The 15,629-nt window shown below is 39.7% G+C and overlaps 1 non-coding gene across 1 annotated transcript; it reads left to right on the forward strand.

Moving 5' to 3' along the window:
* Window positions 1-13,826: 13,826 nt before the first annotated feature.
* LOC134364261 (U1 spliceosomal RNA) lies at window positions 13,827-13,991 on the forward strand. The gene has a single exon (XR_010021818.1). It is a non-coding gene; the product is annotated as a U1 spliceosomal RNA (small nuclear RNA).
* Window positions 13,992-15,629: the final 1,638 nt, after the last annotated feature.

Below are 15,629 nucleotides of genomic sequence, written 5' to 3' on the forward strand. Positions count from 1 at the left end.
TCTCCAGAGCAAGGGGCAAGAAAGTGTCACTAGGGCGACTAGTCTTGTGGAGGGGAGGATATTATGAGAGCTTTCCTGCAAAGCATAAATTGTACTCGGGTTTGGGCTGACCCCTGTGACCGCATATGGCACCCTTCCTTGGCTCTCCATCACCTATGGGGGAAGCCCATGCTGCTCAGTGAGACCTGCAAAGCTTGCTGCCTGCCCCATTTTCTTGCCATCCCCATTTTCTCCCTCTCTCGGTTACCTGCAAGGCTCAGATATGCTGTGCTTTTTCATGTCTATGTGCTTCTATATGTGCGTTCCATTCCGACTGGAAAGTTCTTTCCTGCTGTGTCTCTCTGAGGCAGTAGGCAATTATGTTATTGTTCCCACCTGGCAAAAATAGGCCATTCCACCATCCTATCTGGGCAACCAGCTGCTGTTGCATGATTGAGTACTTGGTAAGCTCAATGAATCCTGAGAAGATAAACCTATCACCTTTCTTTTTGTAGTGTGGACTGATCTTCTAGATTAGAAGTAATATTAAGTGGGAATACCGTGACAGTACAATGTTCCAAAAGCCCGTGGATGATGGTGCTAGAAGAAATAAAGCAGACAAGAAAACAAATCCAAGTTCAGAATATGCAGCTACCCTTGAGAGGATATATTGACCAAAGAGTCCCAGTGCTATGTAATCAATCTACCATATGACAGCTGGTTCCCCTAGGGAATCAGGATTGGCTACAGCAGCTGGTGTGTTGGGCACTCAACAATGGCAATGATCCCATGACACACAATGTTGGCTTGCCACCTCTACCACTCGATTCATGAGTCATTGAGCAAGTACTGAACTGGGTGGAGAAGAAAGTTGACTGGTATCCACAGCATAAGTCGTCTTGCCAACCTGACTGTCATGAGCCTTCTCCATAGTGTAGAGCTGTTGGTGAACACTTGCCTGAGCATAAGTAGTTGCATACTCTTGGCCCATTCTGAGAGGTCTGTCCTCAAACCTCTTCCCCAAAGCTCCTTGTCAGCAATCTCCCAATCATGGTCATTCAAGGTCTAATCATCCAGTCAAGCCACTAACCTTTGTCTGTGAATCAATGTAGGTTCTTAAATCAGGCTAATCTCTTCTTCTGGATGTCTTAGACAAGAAAAATGTGCTGCTTAATGTTCTAACCTCCTGGGAGGATTTAACAGCTTCGCTGTCCTTAAGGACAATTTCTGAGTGAGGCTACTATACCACAAGCACCATTGGTAAGCCAAGCTCTAAGTTCCTCCCCAGTCAACTGGATTTCGAGAACTCTCCATAAGGACACAGTAGTAGCCACAGTTGAGCAGGAGCCAGAGCGTACCATGAGTAGACATACTGTAAATACAGTCCATCTGTCTTTCAGGACCTGTTCAGGTCTGGTCCTGATTACACATACCTACTCCTTTTGATGATGAAGTACCTGTGGGCAGGAGCAGTGTAACAGCTGATTGGTCAGCTGACACCTGATTCGTGTAAGGCTGCTTAGGTTACGTGGTGTCTTGGTGTCTAATGGCTAGGTGTTCAATCTCTTCCAGATTCGGTGGCAATCCAAGAGCTGTATCTCAAAAAAATATCCACTTGCTTTAAGCATCTAGGGCATTTGCTGTGAGCTTAACTATTACACATAACTGGAACCCCATAGTACATCCTGATCTGTCCCAGATGTGTTGATGAAGAAAGGCTGGCCGTACACACCTGGTCTTTGTCCAGACTGAGCTAGGACCTCCCTGTGGTGGCACAGAGTTGTTTGAGCTGCCCAAGACCCCCACAGCCTGGCATTTTCTGCCTCCAGGGATTCATCTCCTTTGCTCTGCTGTATCTTCTGTCCTCCCGCCATATGCAACTACTTGAGCACTTGAAAATGGATTTTAGAAGGATCATTGAAATACCTTGAGGGAAAAGACTGCTTCAAATTACTCTGCCACTGTCTAGAAATCCTTGATTAAGGAAAAAGAATTTTTGAGCAAAATGCCAGTAATTTTACTCAATCTCTTTTAAAGGAATTTTTGTTGTGAAATATAGCAAACATTCAGGTATAACACACAGATAAATATATAAAGTGTGGAATTTACAGAATAATTACACTAAGGACATTCACATAGCCTCCCCTCTCATGCACATATACACACACCCCTATACACACTCAGGTTAATAAATAGAATATTACTGATTCCTTTGTTTTCCTTCCAATTGCTTTTCCCTCTATATTCCCCTCCCCATCTTCCAGGTAACCACTCTCCTGTGTAATAATTTCCTTTACAGTTTTCCATCTATGATTGTATTCCTAAACAAAATAATTTATTGTTTATTTTTTTAAACTGAAAAACAAGTAAAAACCTAGTTGTGTAAAAAAGGGCTACTGTCGTGAGAGGCCAGTGGGTAAGGTCATGAGTGAGGCTGGTATCACAGGGCTCACTGTGGTCATGGCACAAAGCAGGACTGGAGTGCATGTGGGCCAGGTGTTGGATGCATGACAGAAATATTTAAGAGAGAGTGTGTTGCTCTGTATTTCATGCCCCTGTGCTTATGGCCCACTTCTAGTGCTCAAGAGTAGATCAAAGCACACCACTTCTGTAGGGTGAAGTAAGTGTCCTCAGATGATTCAGGCAGCAGGGTATAGAGAATAGAGCAGAAATTCATTAGCATATGGTTGAGCCACGTCAAGGTTAGGTAACAACCAGTGCCAGGCTCACTCTGTCCTCAAGTTAAAAGATGGTACAATGGCAACATCTTGGAAATTATACCCTTCAATATGTTGATCTTTTGAGTACACTGGATTGGTTGGCCTCTACATCTGATATGTAGCTATGGTTCTGAAACCTCCTTTCGTGTTCTTTCTTTATTTTCTTTGCTCCTCTCCTGTCTAGAATCTTCTAGAATCATCTCTTTACTCATATCTTTCCTGATTCTTGACTCTTTTTTTTTTCAGAGCTTCTTAAGAAAAGGGTACATGGGAGGCAAATTTTAGGGGATTTTGAAAGTCTGAAAATATCTTTAATTTATCTTCATACATAAATAAGTGAGCTGGGTATAAAATAAAATTATATAAAAATTTTTTTCTTTCAGAATCTTGAAGGCAATGCTCTGTAGTCTTTTTGTTTCCAGAGTTTCTAAGGAAAAATCCCAAACTATTCAGATTCCAGATTATACCCCTTTTCTTTTTATAACTTGTTTTTTCCTCCCTTGTCTCTAGGTGCTTGTAGAATTTTCTCTTTGTTCCAATGTTCTGAAATTTCACAGTGCTGTACCTTAGTGTCAGTCTTTTTAACCCATATGCCAGACACTCAATGGGGCTTTTGATTCAACAACTCATTCTCCAGTTCTGGTAAGTTTTCTTGCATTATGTCATTGCTGACATCCACTTCTCATTTTCTCTCTTTCTGGATCTCCTATTGCTTGGGTTTTGGACCCACTGGACAGATTCTCTTATTTTCTGCCCTTTTCTCTCTAATTTCCTATCCCTTCATCTTTTTCTTCTACTTCGGAAATTTCCAAAGCATATTTTTCCAATGTTTTATTGAGTTCTTCATATCCACTAACATTTTAGTATTCTAAGGGCTATTTTTTATTCTCCTAATGTTCCTTTTAATAATACCTTCTTGTTTTATAAATGTTATACTTTATCTTACCTCTCTGCCCATGGCCACCTCAGGATGCTGCTCCCCACACCAGCACCTCAGCTGCTCCAGCTGCTCCAGCTGCTCCAGCTGCTCCAGCTGTGGCTAACTTGGCCCCAGGTGTAGCTGGACCTGCAGCTTTGATACAAGCCGAAGCCTTGGCAGTGTCCACATAGAGTTTAGTCTTCAGGCTTGCAGAATGCCAGAGCTGTGGAGGCTTGGGAGCCTACATCCAAATTTCAAAGAATGATGGAAAAGTCTGAGGACAAAGAAAGAGATCTGTCACAGGGGCAGATTTACTACAGACAGTCTTCACTAGAGCAATGTCAAGCAGAAACGTTTGGTTGGAATTGCAGCAGAGAAGCCTCATCAGTGCCATGCCTAGTGGAACCATGAGAGTGGGACCACCATGGAGACCTCAGACCTGTGGAGCTACCAGAGTGGGACATCAGCCTGGGAGAGCTGAAGTGTGTGTGGCTTGAAACCAGGAGAGCAGCAGGAGTAGAGCTGCCCAAGGACTTGGGGACCCAACTCCCACACCAGCATGCAGAAGGCATCGAACATGGATTCAAGATTTTTCCTCCTTGCATATTCTCTGATTCTCTAAATTGGGCTTTTTCCATTGCTTTTATATCTGTCTTGCCTCTCTGTTGTCTGTTCATAATTAAGGTGATTGGAAGATCTGACCATGTGGGTGGGGCTCATACACCTTTATTTCAGTAGATAAAAACTGAAGAAAAGCAAAGGAATGATTATCATAAAAGTCAGAAGAGACTGGAGAAAGGAAGGGATGAGATTTGGGTGGAGAGAGAGAGTGAATACTGTTCTATTTCATAGCCTGGCTGATGGAACACAGGTGTTTATATTATTATCCTTGAAAATGAACGTATCTTTTCGTACACTCTTTTGCGTATTTGTTACATTTTGTAGTAAAAAAAAAAAAAAGCCAAATCAGAATAGTTTATTCAACCTGATGTGTGGTGGAAAAAACTCAGGGGGATTAAATCAGCAATGTAAGTGAGGTATTCCAGGCTGCATGTGGAGAAGAATGACCTCTGCCTCTGTCTCTGCAGCAGGCGGGTCAAGGCCAGAGGTCGTGCACAGCTCAGGGACCTGCTCTTTCCCTGGGAGTTAGGCTGAGGGACTTGACCCATGTGATGTGAGGGGCCCTCTTCTGTCCTCAGCTGCCGGCTCTTTCCACTACCTCATGCTGGGTCCAAGAGACAGGATCAATTCCTATTAACCTTTTGCCATATTTGTTGCAGGAGTTTTTTTAAAATAAAATGGTAAACATGAAAGTTAGATTCTTCACCCATAGACTTTTAAAAGCTTTTTATTTTGAGATAATTTCAAACACATAGAAAAATTACAAGAGTAATCTAGAGAATTTTTGTATATCTTTTACCCAAAGATTTTTAACATTGTGCCATATTTGTTTTGTTTTCTCTATATACATATGCATGCGTATATTGCATTAAATTATGTTTTTATTTTAAATTATATATACACATACATTTATGTATAAAATAGCATATAATAATTTGATGTAAAAATGTATACAAGGGTACTTCAAAAAGTTTGTGGAAAAATGGAATTAAAAGATAATACACACTTTTCCTTGAACTTTTTGAAGCCCTTGAGTATGTCCTTTTCATGAGGATTTTGATCTCTCTGTGGCAGAGCAGATCACCTATGTCCTGCCTTCCACTATAGGGTTTTGTTTGTTTGTTTGTTTGTTTTGACCGGTAAGGGGATCGCAACCCTTGGCCTGGTGTTGTCCGCACCATGCTCAGCCAGTGCCACTATAGGGTTTTTTCCTTATAACAAAGATATCTTCTCACCTAACCATAGTATAGTTATAAAGTTCAGGAATTTTAAATTGATACAAATGCAATACTTCAATCTAATCTACAGTCTGCATTCTAATTTTGTTAACTAACCCAAATATATTGTTTGAGAAATTTCCCCCAGGATGCCGCATAGGATCACGTACTGCGTGTCTCTAGTCTCTAATCTGGTAAATTTCTCAACCTTTGTTGGTCCTTCATGACAACCTTGGGTTAGGCAATAATATCTTATATATAACATCAAAAGCATAAGCAACAAAAGCAAAAATAGATAATTTGGACTATATGAGAGTTAAAAACTTTTGTGCTGCAAATGGTACCATCAAGACAGTGAAAAGGCAACCCACAGAATGGGAGAAAATGTTTCAGACCATACAAGAATACAGCCCAGTTATGTTACAGGAAAGTCTTCAGTCTCTTTTCTGTTTCCTCATGGTGAATTCAGGTCATTCATCCCAAGACAGAATCCCACAAAAGGAATATTATTTCTTTCTTTGGGTATCGTCTCTGGAGGTGTGTGAGTTCCACCTGCCCCTCTTTGATGAAATTATTTTTAAAACAGCTTTCTTTAGATATAATACACATACCATAAACTTCACCCATTTAAAGTGTACAACTCAGTGATTTTTTAAAATTAAATTCACAGTATTGTGCAATTATCACCACAATCTAACTTTAGGACATGTTTATCCCCCCCTAAAAGAAAACAACTCATACCAGTTAGCTGTTACTCCTCATCTCCCTCCTGCCCTGCCCTCACCTTAGCACCAGCCCTTCACAGTTAGTCTACTTTGTCACTATAGTTTCCTATTCTGGGCATTTTGTATAAATCAAATCATACTATATGTGATCTTTTGTGACTGGCTTCTTTCACTTAGCATAATGTTTTCAAAGTTCATTTATATTGTAGCGTGTATCAGAATTTTATTTCTTTTTATAGCTGAATAATATTCCAGGTATGGATATACCACATTTTATCGTACATTCCCAGCAGCCTATGAGGGTTGCATTTTCTCTACATCGTCAACAAAACTTGTCCATCTTTTTGATTATTGCCATCCTAGTGGCTGTGAAACACTTTTATTGTGGTTTTGATTTCCTTAATGAGGAATGGTGTTGAGCATCTTTTCATGTGCTTATTTGACCGTTTATATAACTTTTTTAGAGAAATATCTAGTCAAATCTTTTGCCTGTCTTATTTATTTATTTATTTTGGTGGCTGGCTGGTGCAGGGATGGAACCCTGGACCTCAGTGTTATCAGCACCATGCTCTAACCAAATGAGCTAACCTGCCAGCCTCCTTTGCCCGTTTTAAATTGTGTTATGTGTCAACAATAAAAGTTGAGCTTTTAAGATATATTCTAGATACAATCTGTTATCACATAAATATGGTTTGCAAATATTTTCTCCCATTCTGTGGGTTGTCTTTTCACTGTCTTGATGGTATCACTTGTAGCACAAAAATTCTTAATTCTCTTGTCCAAATTATCTTTTTTCTTTTATTCCTTGTGGTTTTGATGTTATATCTAAGAAACCATTGCCTAAACCAAGCTTGTGAAGATTTACTCATATGTTTTCTTCTAAGAGTTTTATAGGCTTATCTTTTACATTTAGGTCTTTGATCCATTTTGAGTTATTTTTTGTGTATAGTATGAAATAGTGGTCCACTACAATTCTTTTGCATGTGGATATCTAGTCTTTCCAGCACCATTTGTTGAAAAGACTATTATTTCTCCATTAAACTGTTTTGGGACCTTGTCTGAAGTCAATTGATCATAGATATAAGGGATTTTTTTCTGGGGCAGAAGGCAGGAGCACACCCAGGGACCTAGGTGGGAGCTGCAGGCAGTAACCCTGAGCCCAGCAGAAGGCAGGAGCATGCCTGGGGTCCTAGTGGCAGAAGGCAGGAGCACGTTGAAAACACCACTTCCACATGGGTGATCCAGCACAGCCAGTGCCATGGCCACTGTCACTGCAAAGGCAGCTTGCTGCCACAGTAGCAGCCACAGATATTTACAAGCAGTTCACAGCCCACTCAACTGCATTGACACAAAGAGAGTCACCAGCAGAGACCAGAAAAAGAAGACGTCTCCTCAAAGCCCACCCCCGAGTAAGAAAAAGCAGCTGCTCTACCAGATGACCAGACATCAATGTAGAGATACCAGAAATATGAAAACCCAAGAAAGTATGACACTACCAAAAGAATACAGTAATTCTCAAGTACCAGACCCCATAGAGCAGGAAACCCTTGAAATGACTGAAAAGGAATTCTGAGGGTTTATTTTTGGACTCCTTATTCTGTCCTATGGATCCATATGTCTACCTGTATGCCAGCACCACACTATCCTGATTGCTGAAGTTTTTTTGAGGGGGCAGTTGGCCAAACTGAGTTGACTGCCAGCTGATTGTTGAAGCCTTGTAACACATTTTGAAGTTGGAAATTGGTTTTTTTTGTTGTTGTTGTTTGTTTTTGTGTATTTTTAAAATTTATTTATTTATTTGTGGCTTGCCAGTACAGAGATTGAACCCTGGTCCTTCATGTTATCAGAACCATGCTGTAATGAAGTTGGAAACTATGAGACTTCTTTGTTCTTTTTCAAGATTTTTTTGGCTTTTCTGGATCCCTTGATTTCCATGTGAATTTAAGGGTCAGTTTGTCTATTTCTGCAAAGAAGCCAGCTAAAATTCTGATAGGAATTGCATTGAATCTGTAGATCAGTTTGGGGAGTACTGCCATCTTAATGTTAAATGTTTCCATCTGTGAACATGGGAGGTCTTTTCATTTATTGAGATATTATTAAATTTCTTTCAACAGTGTGTTACAGTTTTCAGTGTACAAGTCTTGCACCTCTTTTATTAAATTCATACCCAAGTATTTTATTCTTTTTGATGCTATTGTAAATGGCATTGATTCTTAGTTTGATTTTTGGAATGTTCATGGCTAATATATAAAAATACAATTGATTTTTGTGTATTGATCTTGTATCCTGCAAACTTGCTGAGTTTGTTTATTAGCTCTAAGGGTTTTTTTTTATGGATTCCTTAGGATTTTCTATACACAAAATCAAGTCATCTGTAAGTAGAGATAGTTTTACTTCATCTTTTCCAATTCGGATACATTTTATTTCTTTGTCTTGCCTGATTGCCCTGGTTAGCACCTCTAGTACCGTGTTAAAGAGAAGTAGTGAGAGGAGACATCCTTGTCTCGTTCCTGATCTTGGGGGAAGCATTCAGTCTTTCACCAGTAGGTATGAGAGCTGTGGGTTTTTGCTAATGGCCTATATCAGTTTGAAAAAGTTCCTTTCTATTCTTATGTTGAGTATTTTTTATCATGGGAACATGCCAGATTTTGTGAAATGCTGTGTCTGCATCTATTGGATGAGTAAATGGTTTTTGTCCTTGGTCCTATTAATTTGGAATATTACGTTAATTGGTTTTCAGATCTGAAACCAACCTAGCATTCCTAGGATAATTCCCACTTGGTCGTGGTGTATAATCTTTTTTGTGTGTTGCTGCATTAGTTTGCTAGTATTTTGTTGAGAATTTTTACATCTGCCAATGTATTCATAAAGGCTACTGGTCTGTAGGGTTTTTTCCCCTGGTGATATGTTTGTCTGGTTTTGTCCCCATTGAATGAATTGGAAAGTGTTACCTAATCTACTATTTAGAATAATTTTTTATGAAGGATTGTTATAAATCTTTAAGGTTTGGTAGAATTCACCAATGCAGTCATCTGGAACTGAGTTTTTCTTTGTGGGAAGTTTTAAAATTAATAATTCAATCTCTTAGCTTGTTACAGGCCTATTCAGATTTTCGGCTTTTTTCCTGAGTCAGTTTTGGACGGTGTCTTAATAGGAATTTGTCCATTTCATTGAAATTATCTAATTTGTTGTCATACACTTGTTCATATTATTCTCTTTCATTCCTTTCCCCCCACACCGTAAATTGGAGTGAGGGCCCTTTTTCAGTCCTGATTTCAAGTTTAAGTCTTTTCTCTATTTTTCATTGTTTAGTCTAGCTAAAGGTTTGTCAATTTTGTTGATCTTTTAAAAAGAACAACTTTTGGTTTGGCTGATTTTCTCTGTTGTTTTTCTATTCTCTATCTCATTATTTCCACCCTAATCTTTATTATTTCCCTCCTTCTGCTTGCTTTGGGTTTAGTTTGCTCTTCTTTTCTCGTTTTCATAACGTGGAGAGTTATTTTTTTAATTTTATTTTTTGGCAGCTGGCAGGTATGAAGATCCAAACACTTGACCTTAGTGTTATGACATCCCGCTCTAATGAACTGATCTGACCAGCCCTTGCAAGTCAAGTTATTGATTTGAGATCTTTCTTCTTTTTTAATGAGATGTTTAGCTAGTGGTAAGGATTGAATTGTATCCCTCAAGTTTTATGCATTAGAAGCTTGATCCCCACTATGACTGTTAAGAGGGTGGGAAATCCTATCACGGTAATTGAAAAGTAGAGCCTTGAAGAAGTGGTTAGATTCTGAGGACCATGCCCTGATGAATGGATTAATAATGGTGGTCATGGGCGTCGTTCTGAGGGCTTTAAAAGGAGAGCACATGAGAGTCTCTCTCTCTCCCTGCTTCCAGCATCCCACGCTGTGATACCCTGTGTCACTGAAGCCACCACCAAGGAAGCCTTGACCAGATGAGTTCCCTGGACTCTAGACTTTCCAGCCTCAGAAACTGTAAGCAATACGTTTCTTTTTCTTACCACATACCCAGTTCCAGTTATTTTGTTATAAGCAACCGAATGGACTAGTATAGTTAGTGAAGTTAACTTTGATCACCTGGTCAAGTTATTGTCTGGTTTTACTACTATAGAGTTACTATTTTTCTCCTTGCAGCTAATAATCAAACTATAAGGATATAGTTCTTTAAACTCTTTTATAGTGGTTTTCTGGTGAGGTAAACAGTTCTACATTTTTTAAGCCACAAACTGTTAGTCAAAATTTCCCATCTGCTCCCATGTGTGGTATTAGAGATCAAAAAGCACCTCATCTTGGGAGCAATTTTTTTTCTAGAACGAAATCATTTGAGTGGCCGTTCTTAATTAGGTACCTATTGCCCTGTGATAAGGCTATAACGTGACCATTTCTAATGACTTGACAAAGGCTGCCATTCCCTTACAACTTGCTATCTTGTGAAGGGGAAAGGAAATTTTGCATAGGGACCAAGATTTCTCCAGAAAATTATGGGACTGAGGTACAATGTTATTAGAATGTTTCAGCTCTATTGAGTCAGGTCTGTTTGAAGTACTCTATCAGGAAGAGATCTTGAGTGTCCCTGGCAGTCACTTATTATTAGGGAAGGGGAGTCTGAACCAAAACCCAGGCTAAGATGATCAGGGTGGCTGTGTAGCCAGGAGCACTGTCACTCCAGAGAGGTTGGACTTGCCTCCTGACCCCGCCGCCCCGGCATGTGGGCGAGTGCTTGAGTGTGAAGTAAAACGTCTATGCCTGGGAGCCCCCGCTGCCAGTGGGCTCTGCAGCAGTGGAAATGGGGGTCACTAGTGGACTGATTGGGTAATTACTTTGAATATGAAAGAGGTGTGATGTTACCTGTGTTCTGAACAAGCAAAGCTGGTCATTCCAGTTGCATTTTTTTTTTTTTTTGATGCGGCTACTTTAATTGATTTATTTTTATACCATGTTTATACCACGTGGCAAACCCAGAAAAAGATTATCTTCTTAACGTAAGATAGAATTCCAAAAGAAATTTCACTTATTTTGTATTATAGATGTTAATAATCAGATAGGGTCTACCTGGTTTAGATCTCTATATTTAATAACACCTGAAGCAACTCTTTATAAAATCAGATTGATGAATAAAGAACACAGATTTCCAGCAATAAGGCTAACTGGAGAGTCTACAAAAGATCCCAAAAGCTAACCAAAATATTAAAATCACTCATTTAAATAAATAGATGCATCTGAAGAATTCAGGTGGAATTCCTTTAAATGCCAGGAATAAACCAGCACAGAAGTCCATGGAAGTAAGTTAGTAAATATGGAAGCTGCTCCATGATGACCCAGAGCCTGTGCACTGTACTAAGGATCGGGTCTGTGCAGGGTGGGAGTTCCCTACTCCCCCAAACAGTAAAGGTAGGACTCAGCAATAGTAAGATCTCAAGGAAAAGAATGAACTAGGAGAATGTACACCTACAAAAGGCCAGCAGCAAGGAAGATGGTTTCCACATTGTGTTTAGGCAGAAGTTTAAAAAAAAAAAAGAGAGAAAGCTTTCCCTGACATTCTTTGGCTACTAGTCTTTTTGAGGGTTTCTGTCCCAAATTTTCACTCTTTGCATGGTCCAGAAGACCACTAGCTAAGAATTTTAAAGTGGACCAGATCTACAGTGCCCCAGATACCTGGCAGAAGAAGATGCATCTTCTCCCTGGAAGATTATATCCTCAACCTAGGCCTGGAAGAAACATGACAGCAAAATTTAGAGAACAATGAGCTAGCAACCTAAAATCACAGAATAAACACAGAAACAAGCCATCACAAGTAAGATTCAGCAATACAATGGAATCGATCCTATAGAGACTTAAGATATGGGAGTTTTCAGATAAGATTCAGATAAAATATGAGGCATCCAGTTAAATTTGAATTTCAGATAAGGAATGAATAGATTTTTAGTATAAGTATGTCCCATGAAATATTTAGGACATACTTATACTAAAAAATTATTTGTTGTTTACCTGAAATTCAAATTTAATTAAGCATTCCATATTTTTTCTTTTTCTTTTTGGCATTCTGTATTTTTAATCACTGATCAGACAAGCTTAGATACAGACTATAAAGTAAGCATATCTAATATATTTAAGAAATAAAAGAAGTAAAAAGAAGAAATTGGAAAGATGAGTGATGAGCAAGAGATTATCAGAAAATGACTGGGTATATCTGAAAGAGGAGCAAATGGACCTTCTTGAAATGGAAAATATACAAATTAAAAATCAAAACTATGCCCTGCTGGGGCTGTGAGGTGTGAAGCCGGGGGAAGCTGAACCCAGCTGCAACTAGGTAAAGAGCACACCAAAAACACCATTTCCATGCAGGTAGTCCACGACAGCCACCGCAATTGCCACGGCTTCCGCAAAAGCTGCTAGTCTCTGTAGCAGCAGTCACAGCCACCGTGCAGATGGCACGCCAGACTCTCAACTGCATTGACATAAGGAGAGGCACCAGCGGAGAAGGAAAAAAAAAAAAAAAAAAAAGAAAGAAAAGGTCCTCTCTCTCCACAAAGCACACTCCGGAGTAATAGAAGAAGCTTCTGATTTACAATAATATGGGAGGACTTGACCACACCTGTCTCAGTACTGGACAGATCATCTGGGCAACAAACCAACAGAGGAACAGCTAATCTATCAGATGGAGAGAACAAATCTATGGTTATTAGAGGAGGAGGGGGAGGGGGAAGGATTGGATAAGGGACATAAAGAGTAAGATGATTTGTGACAATGAATATTCTAATAAAAAATAAATTAAAAAAAATTTTTTTTAAAAACTAAATGGAAGTCTTGAGGGAAAGTGTACTGATGATGCAACTGACTTTGATGTGCACACAAGAGTTGGACTGATGGATGCACAGAGGAATGGACTGATGGATAGATACGTAATAAAGTTAGCAGAGTAAAATGTAATTTCTAGAGTATGGGTGGTGGGTGTATGGGAGTTTAGGGTAATAGTCTTTCCATTTATCCATATTGTGAAAATTATCATAAAATGTTGGGACAAGGGGCTGGCCAGTTAGCCCAGTTGGCTAGAGTGCATCCTTATAACACCAAGGTCAAGGGTTTGGATCCCCATACTGACCAGCTGCCAAAAAAAAAAAAAAAGTTGGGACAAAAACAGAAAAGTTAAATAGTATAATGGACAAAATTTAAATATTGAAGTAGAGGATAAATATGAAGGAATTTCAAAGAATGCAGCCCAGAAACAAAAGCAATAGAGACTGTGAAAGACTGGTTGCTATGGCCTGAATGTTTATGTCCCCCTAAATTTGTATGCTGCAATTCTGACCTCCAAAGTAACGGTATTAGGAGGTGAGGCCTTCGGGAGGTGATTAAGTCATGAGGGCAGATGAACAGGATTAGTGCCCTTATAAAAGAGACCCCTCCCTTCACTCTCCTGCCACTTGATGCAGCAGGAAAGGCATCCATCTAAGATAAGCCAGGAAGCGGGCCTTCATCAGAACCCACCATGCTGCCACCTTGATCTTAGACTTCACAGCCTCCAGAACTGTGAGAAATAAGTTTCTGTTCTTTATAAGCCACCTACTTTAGGCTGTTTTGTTATAGCAGTTCAAATAGACTAAAGCACTTAGTTAAGATGTGTGTTAGGACTTACATGGCAGGGGAAATACCATGATCATGAGGGTGGCTTTGCCAGGATGAAGCTTATCCTGTTGCACTCGGGATGTGCTGACCCCTGAGATTTCCCCAGATGTGGGAAATTTGCCTGCACAATTTGTGGTAGTGAGGGACTGTGGTAGTGAGGGTTTAAAAGAAAAAAAAAGGTATGTATTTGTGAAGCAAGCAGTGCTGTATAAGTCCTCACAGAGTTCTCAGTTCTTGAAGTAGGTAACAGAATGGGGAGAGGCAACATTGAAAGTAATAGTGGCAGGGAATATTTTATACCTAATGAAAGACAGAAATCCACAGATTCAGGAATTCCAATAAATTCCAAGAGGGATAAGTGAAAGGAAATTTGCTTCTCACTAAAGGGCTTTCCAAAGGATGTGTTTCAAGAAGAAAGAAAATAATCCTAAGAAAAGATCTAACATGGGTAATTCTAAACAAACATTGGTTGTTATAAAGCAGCAATAATAATAATTAATTTGGGGGATTAAAAAAATAGCAAGATATGTCCTTCCATATGTAAATGGATAAACTGTGGTACATCCAGACAATGGGATATTATTCAGCAGTAAAAAGACATGAGCTAATCAAGCCATGAAAAGACATGGAGGAAACTTAAATGCATGTTACCAAAGGAGAGAAGCCAATCTGAAAAGGTTATATACTGTATGATTCCAACTACATGACATTCTGGGAAAGGCAAAACTATGGAAACAGGAAAGAGATTGTTGTGAAGGGTTAGCAGAGAGGGAGGAATGAGTAGGTGGAGCATGGAGGATTTTGGGGGCACTGAAAATACTCTGTATGATACTGTAATGGTGAATATGTGTTGTTATACCTATGTCTTTATTAGTTAAGCCAGTGTGTTAGTCTGTTTCTGTTGTTTATAACAAAATACCCGAAACTGGGTGATTTATAAAGAAAACAAAATTTATTGCTTACAGTTTTGGAGGCTGGGAAGCCCACAGGCCCATTGTTGTCATCTGGTGGTGACAATAGTGACCCTGGGATCTCACATGGCAGAAAATGGTAGAGCAGAGAGAGACTCACCTCTCATGTGCTCTTCTCTTTAAAGCCCTCAGAATCACACCCATGACCACCGTTATTAATCCATTTTCTATGGCATGGTCCTGCAATCTAATCACCTCTTCAAGGCCCCACCTTTCGATTACCATAGTAGTATTTCCTACCCTCAACAGTTACAGCAGGGATTTAAGCTTCAGTGAGGTTGGGGGGCATCCAGTCTACAGCATTCCTCCCTGATCCCCCAAAACTCATGTCCTTTTCAATACAAATACATTCATTTCATCCTCAAAGTCTTAACTTGTTTCAACTCAAAGTGCAAAGTTCAAAGTCTCATCTGTGAAATCACAAGTTATCTACTGCCAAGATACAATGGTGGGACAAGAATAGGGTACACATTCCCATTCAAAAAGAGAGAAAGAGGCCAAAAAGAAGTGGTAACAGGTCCTAAACAAGTCTGAAACCCAGCAGAGCAGGCATTAAATTTCAAAGCTGGTGAATCATGTACCTTGACTCTATGTTCGATGTCCTCTGCATGCTGATGTGAGGGTTGGATCCCCAAGTCATCAGGCAGCTCTACTCCTATGGTCTTCCTGGTGTCAGGTGATGCTTTAGCTCTCACTGGCTGGCATTACACACTGGTGGCTCTACAGTTCTGGGGTCTTCATGGTGGTCCTACTCCCATGGCTCTACTAGGCATGGCACTGTTGGGGTTTTTCTTTCTCTTTTTTTTGTTTTTGTGACCAGTAAGGGGATCAGAA

The sequence above is a fragment of the Cynocephalus volans genome, chromosome 15, assembly GCF_027409185.1.
Source record: "Cynocephalus volans isolate mCynVol1 chromosome 15, mCynVol1.pri, whole genome shotgun sequence".
NCBI classification, from domain to species: domain Eukaryota; kingdom Metazoa; phylum Chordata; class Mammalia; order Dermoptera; family Cynocephalidae; genus Cynocephalus; species Cynocephalus volans.